Source organism: Melanaphis sacchari, unplaced genomic scaffold, assembly GCF_002803265.2.
Source record: "Melanaphis sacchari strain LSU unplaced genomic scaffold, SCAv2.0 Contig0_pilon_pilon, whole genome shotgun sequence".
Lineage (NCBI taxonomy): Eukaryota > Metazoa > Arthropoda > Insecta > Hemiptera > Aphididae > Melanaphis > Melanaphis sacchari.
The window spans coordinates 13,582,514-13,591,754 of NW_020270366.1; the positions used below are offsets into that span (position 1 = coordinate 13,582,514).

At 22.2% G+C, this 9,241-nt stretch overlaps 1 protein-coding gene across 1 annotated transcript in view; it reads right to left on the reverse strand.

Moving 5' to 3' along the window:
• LOC112595981 (myosuppressin) overlaps positions 1-3,806 on the reverse strand; it is a 15,649-nt gene extending 11,843 nt beyond the window's left edge. Inside the window, exon 1 of the mRNA XM_025341414.1 lies at positions 3,686-3,806. The gene's annotated coding sequence lies outside the window, so the exon portion shown is untranslated. The remainder of the gene's footprint in view (positions 1-3,685) is intronic.
• Positions 3,807-9,241: the final 5,435 nt, after the last annotated feature.

Sequence of the window (9,241 nt, forward strand, 5' to 3'; positions counted from 1 at the left end):
ACACACACACACACACACACACACACACACACACACACACACATATATATACCTACATCATATTGTTCCATATGATGAATAAATTTTCCATTTAAAACATGTAAAATCGACCATCATATACTGCAATACTTTTAAAAAGTAATCAGTAACGTTTATGTAGCTATGACGTGGGAAAATAAGAACGCTTTTAAACTTCACTAACGCGCCAACATGATGTTTCTTTAAGTTTAGTATAATACTTTTGAAGTTTAGTTATGGGTTTGTGATATTTTAAGTGAAGACTCTATTTTTTAGTTCCCATATAAATCATGTGTCGATATTTATTTTTAAAACGTCCAATAAGTTTTTATTACAACTGTGTGACATTAATTAGAAATTTTAGATAAAAACAAAAATAATATTTATATAATTTTTAAAAATCAATTAGTTTTTTCATATTTTATTTATTTTCTTTAAATTAATTTGAACTATATCTGTTGAATTACTGTAATCTTACCATTTATTTTAAATTATATCTATTATTTAATTGAATATCTTAAAGATTTTTTATTTATATTTTATTTGAATCTTCAACTTTTAACCAAAATACATTTATATTATAATGTGCGATAAAAATTATGTTTTATTATTGCTCTGAGATTGTTAATCTATTTGCAATAATATTTTGTATGGTAGGTACATAATATATGTCATATAATAATATATTGACTTTTGAGTAATAAACGAATAAAATATTAATAACAATTTAAATCAATATTTTTGTAAAGATAGATTTTCGTAAAATCTTTTAAAAACCCTATTATGTGCTAAAATATAATATATAATATATAATACATAAAAAATATACGCTGACTTTAAAAAGCTGGATACTAGATTATTTTTCAAACATTGAGTGTGTTTATATGTCAACTAGATTTTTATTAAATTCTTATAGTTGAACGTGTTTCGATCTTTTTATTATTATTATTTATAGTCAATTTTAGTAAGTGACACTGACATCCGTTTAAGAAGACAACAGAACACTATTTCGAAAAGTTCATGGTTATATTAAACATAAACATTTATGTTAAATGTTAAATACTCTTTGAACGATAATCGACAAAGCTATTATTAAAATAATATATAAATATTCGAGGTAAAACTTATTTATATATCAAACAAACTATAAAATGATATGATTCTAAAAATATATAATTTTATCTGTTTGATAATGTATAGATTAGGAATAGACACGCACTTTTAATTTTCTTTCGGAGAAAATTTAGCAAGTTTAGTTTAATTATTTTTAACAATAAATAAGATGAGTAATAAACAAAACAAAAAAAAATTTCTTTGAGTAATAAATAAATAACATAGAAATATTATTGAATATCGATTTATAGATTTTAATAAGAATTCTAAAAAATTGTTATAAAATTAAACATAATATAAGTAATCTAAGACTGTTATTGTATTTTTTATTTTATGACCATCTATCTATATATTTTAACAAAAAAAACTATTGAAATGCAAAGTATCTTCAATATATTTTAATGATAGCTATACTTGAATAATTGTTTTACTATATTACTGTATTAGTGATTTCAAGTTACAACTGTCTTCTTGATTAAATTTTATGAAATGCATTACTTTTAATACAATGTACATTAATATTCATTTAATTTTAATTTATTGGTATTTAGTATTTTTGTTTTAGAGGTTTAAGGTACCTACTAGATGAAACAAATTAAAATGTATAAAATGAATGAAACATGCCATTGATAATATTGTATTTAAGAAAAAAATGTGTTTTCTGATTTCTGATTCTAAAAGAATTGAGAAATTACAAAATACATTTTTGACACTCATCATTTTTGTTAATAAGATAAAGGTAAAGGTCATTCATTCATTAAATCCATACATAAAATTCTTTGAATAATAAACAAATCATCGTCCTTCGTCTTTCCAGTTATTTCCCTAGAAATATTTCCTGCGGGCGCCCTTGACTAGAGCCGTTTCATAAACACATATGAAACTAGGTCAACTATCTTAAACCATTGAAATCTTCAAAGACATATTGTCATAATCAGTTTTATGACCGTCGATAATTTGATATTCTAAATATAAATATTGTTAGGAATAATTTTTAAGTCTACTTTAACATTGAATGAAGTTTAAATTAAAATTTGAATAAATATGGTTAATATTATGACGTAAGATCCGGAGAAAGTAAGTGGTATTTTATCGTTCAAATTTTGTGTATATAATATAACATTGTATAAGGTAAAAAATTATCTAATTTAAAAAAACTGTTTTCATACATTTTTAATTATTACTACTATTAGTAGAAAAATATTGTGGTATACCTAACAATGTTTTTTTTTCAATTTAAACTTTATGATAATATAATGATTTTGTTTAGTTGTTTATAAGTTAAGTTTTACAGTACATTACATGGGTTTGTTGCAATATACGTATGACGTTATGATATTATGCCACCTGTCTCATGCGGGTTTTACAGCTATCTGACTTCATAATACTTTACTAGCATATTATTTTTATCGACCTAAATATCAAATTCACAAATCTTTAGTTTAAATTTTATTTAAAAAATATTTTGAGTTTAAAGTTTAAACATTAAAAATGATTAAGTCTCAAAAATAAAACATATTTTGTTTAACATAGTATATTTTCGAGTTTTCTTTTATTGTAGTTCTATTCTTTTAAAAAAAATAACAGTAAATAAATTTAATATTTTGTTCATATTAATTTTTCATCATTAGTTTGATTATAAATTTATAGATTATATTTAAAAAAAATATATAACTTATTAACATTAATTTATATATTAATACTAATTTAATAGTTATTGAATCGTATTTTTTTTTAATAACAGTTTTTTACAGTTTTTTATTTATATTTTTAAGAAATTAATAAAAATATAGTTTTTGATCATTGAATTTTGAGAATGACAATCAAATTTTAACATATTCAAATTAAATAAACTTTGTATTGTTATTAATCTGTTTATATAGATTCTAAAATATATTAACTAGTTATTTTTATTAAATAATCATACTATATGATACATGATTTTAAAATAGACACAATAAAATGTGAATAAATGTAATAAATAATATATTATTTTGTATAAAAATAAGATATAAAATTATAAATTGATTAAATAATTCTCCAAATTGAATAAATTAATGATTAACAGTGATAGAATAGTATAATTCTATGGAAAACGTATTATTGATAGTCATGAAAAATACTGAATTTATTCATTTAGTATTTTTATAATTTCCTATCACAAATAAAAGGGTATTTTAAATTTTTATTAGATTTTTTTTAAATTAAACTATTTAAAATTAATTCTTAAGAGCATAAAAAGTGCGTAAAAATTCATATTATTCAAAAATAAATATTTGGATTATATTCTTTAAAAGAAATAATCATAGAAAATATTTTATATAAATACTTATGAAAAAAAACATATTTGTTATTCATACCAATTATTATTTTTATAATGAAATAAAATTTTTATTTTTCTTATGATAAATAACTCGAATGTATAATATTAAATATCATAGTTTGTTATTTATCATAAACGAAGAAAATGTATTGAGGATTTTGTATATATGCACCGTACAGAAATTTATTCATGAATCTTTAATGTGTATGTATAAAATAAGAGTTCACTTATCTTTGGTTTAGTGTTGATCAACAACGATCGAGCTTGTACCGAACGCGAGTAGTCGAAGTGCGAGATGGTAAAAGACAACGGGATGTCCGAATGCAGTCTCTTATAGCTCCGGAACTAACACCTACTCACGCACGCTCCGCGGCACTTGTTGAGCGCTTGTTCGCTTATTTTATTGAGACGCGCATACCCCAAATATTTCCGGCTGGCCAATCGGCAGTATTACGAAATACAATCTATTACGATTACAATGAATTCACAAATAATGACGCATGAAAAATATTTAACCATCATTTATGTATATTTTGATTAATAAAAAAAAAAAAAAAAAAAAAAAAAAAAGGAAAAAGTATTATTAATAATATAATTATGGTAAATGTAGAGCTTGCGCCATGTTGGGAAACTTAAAATTATTTCTAATCATGTACGTACATTTTTGTCTTTTGAGGTCGAGGCCGATGTTGGACAGGTTTAATCCTTACTCTTGAAAATTGTCTTTGTCAAATCATTCAATAATCAATATGAAATAAATGTTTTAACTTTTCTGTCTTCCCAACTACTAAAACTCAATCTAAAAATAAAGTGAAATTTAATTTAAATTAATATATTTAATATATTATAATTATTGATATTGTCAAAACTACCGGGATTCACAATTTTTATCTAAGAACGTATAGATATAATTTTAAATATCATAAATATATTGTAATAAAAATGTAATAAGATGCACATAAAATAATAACTGATGAGTATGGTTTCGTGAATAAAGAATGAACCAATGTAATAAAACATTTTTATTTTAACTACAATAATGTAAATGATAACAAATTCAGATTTTTGTGTTTTATAAGGAGATGATATTGTTATTTCAGTTTTATTTTTTATTTTACATATTATTATACTTATGTTTACATAATATCTCCAGACTTTGAGAAAAAAGGCTATTTCTTTGTACCTATAGGTAGACATAATTACAAACTGTACCTTCTGATGATAGGGCATTAAGATTTAAATATTAAATGTAGTTAAGAATCATTTTTTGATTAATCTACAAACTTTATTCTAAATTTATTAATGCGGTAAATGGTGTATTTGTGAATTAAACAACTTATTTAATAGGAAACAATAAAATATGTTCAATAATTTCAAATCAAAAAATAATGTTTAATTTACTTGAGCATTAATATAGTTTTTAAGTTATTTGAGAAATGTCTATCTAGTTTTTAATTTTTTTTTTTTTTTTAATTGGGTATACCGTCATATATGGATTCGGGTAAGTTTTGGTTGACATTTTAGAATTGAATAAATGCACAAGGTATCTATACTAGTAATATATTTATAGTTTTAATTTTGTAAAACCAATAGTTTGAATTTAAATTTTCAAAGTAATACAATTATTATGTTTGTTAATAGTGAATTACTTTAAGTGACCATTTTTAGCATGGATTTAATTCCATACAACGGAAAAAAACTTCAATGTCAAAGTGGGTCTGAGGATTTCATATTATTAATATTATTATAAATCTTATGTTATTAAAAAATAATGTAAACAATGTTTTTTGAATTTTTTCAAATTTTTGATGCAAATAAGAGCAATAAATCATCATTATTTTCAAATTTAATATCTCATAAAACCGTTATTCCACACAAAAGTAAACTTAACGAGATAAGTGTCTAGTATACCAGTAACTAACTGTATCCTATCCAACTTGCTCTATTTAGAATAGGAATTTTATTGTTCATAATTTGGTTAGTGAAAGCTGATTAAACGTGCAAAAAACAATAATACAAAAGTTATTAAATTAGATAAATCAAAATAGATTACTTATTTGTATAACTAGGTATATAATAATAATGTTAATGATATATTATAATATTATGTTTGATTGGAATCAGGGCTTACGACCGTAATAGAAATGATTTTAATGGGTTTCATTTATAAGTAGAGATATTGCTTTGTTTGTTAGGGCTTTCATTTAATTTTTTTTTACTTAAGTTTCTTTTTAATTAATATCATTTTTAGAGTTCCAGTTATTAGAAATAAAATAAAATATCATTACATCAGATATTTCACTAAAAAATCTTATGATAGGTATTTCAGAATATATTTTTAACTTTTGAATACTATGCCTCCCAGTATTTCTCTATAACGCCTTACATATAAAACTAAATTGTATATTAAATAATATAAAATATAGATCAACAAACAAACCTTCTTTAAACATAATATTTTTAAGATAATTATTACTTGATTTTTGTTTATGAAATTAAAATAAATTGTATACAAATTTATTATTTGAAACTTAAATTAATATATATTTGTACCTAATTTTTATTTTATTCACTAAGTCAAAACTCAGATGTTTAATTATCTAAATCATTATTTACGTAATTACGTAAGTTAAATATTTTGATATTATTTGTGTATTGACATATTAATAAAGATATTTCCTTTATATTTAACAATATAATTTATTTTATTCTTATTTAAATATTTTCTTAATTTTTTATTCATATTATTAATCGTTAATATCTTACATGATTAATTACTTAAACAAATATTTGAAAAAAATAAATAAGTATCGTGTTTTTTTTTATAAATATTTACAATCTAAATAAATATATGTATAATATTATACTTAAATTAAATGAATCTATTTAGTACCAAATTAAAACATCATGATTAGAGAAAAATGTCTATTGAAATAATTGAACCAAAAAAATATGTATATTTATATGTTTAAACCTAATAATAACATTAATATAATCATAATAATAAGATATTTTTATGAAAACATTTTAATTTATTTTCCTCAAACAAGGAAAAAAATCGTCCAATACTTGAGGACCTCGGGACGGTTTAATTACGTCATAAAATATGTAACACAATAACTCCATAGTAACGTGAAAATGTATCCGGAAGGTATTCGTCAATGAGAAAAACAGCGGAAAAAATCGATTACCATCAGAAATACAATTTATACAAACTTTATATTACAGAAGTTTTACTTAATGGTTATTTCTTATTCATCAAATGTAATAATAATACATACACAAAAAAATTCAGAGGGAGGAGTCATAAAAAAATTTATGATGTTCAATATTACATATATTTTATTACTTATTTATAATATTCATTCAAATAAATAAAGAATAGTCTAAATTCTCGCCCATGCCACATAATAGTATTGTTTCAATTATTATACGGAGAATAACTCGATTTTTGATGACCTGTTTTTATCGTGAAGTATTTATTTCATTTTTAATATTATTTTTTTGTTTTTATAATTTTTATAAATTTTTCAGACTTAGTAATTGGAAGTTTATGATACTTTGATTTTGAATGATATTAAAATGCTGAATGGCAACTTTCCGTTTTTTAAAAGGTTTAATTATCAAAGCATCTAATTTTTGATGAGTCCCATTACCAACTAAATTATTGGAAAATAAGACATAGTATTTACACTAAGCACCTTGTAACTTTTTCGAGTAAGCTAACAAAGGATAAAAATTCAACTAATCCATTTTAAAGTTTAGTCACCGTTATGGTTCAATAGGAAATTGGTCATTTTTAAATAATGTTTAAAGAAGGATTTTTAAAAAATCGTATTTTTTTTCCGTTATTAATATTAGAAACCGATAAAAATAATCCCATATATAAATCATTATTTTAAGATCATTCATTGATATTATTTGTGTTAGGCTGTGTTTGCAGAGTATTTAGTACATCGTCGGCAGTTGTAATATTATGAATAAATTCATTTTTATTTTCAGCATTATTTTTAATTTTTTTCAAATCAAAATTTATTAATGATGATTGAACTCTACTTCATTTCATTTTTAAATTTATTTTTTAATCTAATAATTGAGTTCATTAATACGACACATACAATCAAATATCAAACATAGACTAAACAAATGTTTCTAACTTTCTGTACGTTTTATGTAGTTAGATAATACGACAGTATATTATCTTTATTACCTAGTAGGTATTAAATAACTTAAATTCGTAATTATTAGTAATCACATCGATATCTTATCGACGAAAGTACGACACTAATTCAGATAAACTGTCACCTACCCGTTATTGTAGTTATGGATAATTAATATAAATAAATTACACAGCTATTAATTTTGCGGGGGAGGGGTTCAACCCTCCACTGTACAGAGCTCATTACTGAATAAATCACTTTAAAGGATTTTGTTAAATTTGAATTCAATGATAACCCACTGTATACCATGAAAAACATTTTTGAGTGAAAGTTGTCTAAATTTTGGTCACCATGGTTGTAAAATAATTATTTTATTAATATTGTAGAATTTGCGTAAAAATTCCAGTTTTTCATTAATTTTTTGTTTTTTTTTCTCGATTGCAAAAAAAAAAAACACCAAGAATTTTAAATTTTTACTTCTTTAAAGTAAAACTAGATCCAGTGTTCTATCCAAAATCACCATCAAAGTGAAAATTGAAGCATTTTATCGACTACTTATCGTGTATACAAACACAAAAAAAAACATTGATCATTGTAAAATCAATACATTCATCGCTCCGCTCAGAATCTGAAATAAAATATAATAGGTATATATACGCTTTTTTAATAGTCTGCCTCTTAATATGACTCTAATGATAATAGTAAATAATAATTAATTTGTTTAAAAATAATTCTTTTCTCAATTTTTGAGAAATTCAATATTTATTTATTGATTATACTTCTTTTAACCGTAAAGTCTGACGAAATATTTATGTATCTAGTTTTAATTGAATTACTATACTGAAATGTACCTAACTAATATACATATGCTTTGAGATCAGTATTTTAATTTGGCTTCTATTTTTTTATTTATGTGCTTACGTCAAAATTGTATTATTTCTTCGGAGGAACTAAAATTAATTAATAATACTACTTACGCATTTAAGTTTATCATTTTGAAATATTTTGGATTAAAAAATAAACATGTTATTAATTATTATAGTATAATGAAATAGAAAGTTATAGGTTTACAATTTAATACATATATTAAAAAAAAATTATTTAACTATTATTTATGTTAGTATTATATAAATATTATGTACATAAGTTTAATATAAAATGTTTAAAATGTTAAATCTAAAATGAATACGTATACAAATCTATTTATTATGGTAAATTAAGGAATATATGTGTATACATTTTGAAAATTGGTTTTTCATCAAATTCCAAATACATATAATATGGGATTACAGAATCCAGATGATGAATTTGGGGAACGTAAATTACCATAAAGTACCTAATATAATATAATATTATAATCTAATCGTATAAACATTGAGTATATCGTGCGTCGTTGTTTTGATTGATAAATTATTACATACGTAATGACATCACTAAAATTGACCGAATATACCAGATTTGTAATTATAAACCACCGTGGTGGTAAACAATAATCATTTGATACGATCCTTTAATTATCTATTCATCGTCCTAAAGATACAGAATAAATAACGTTGTACTACGTGCAAAGGTACTATATAGTTACACTTAGGCAGGTTATAAATTAAAATTACCGTGGTATTATACT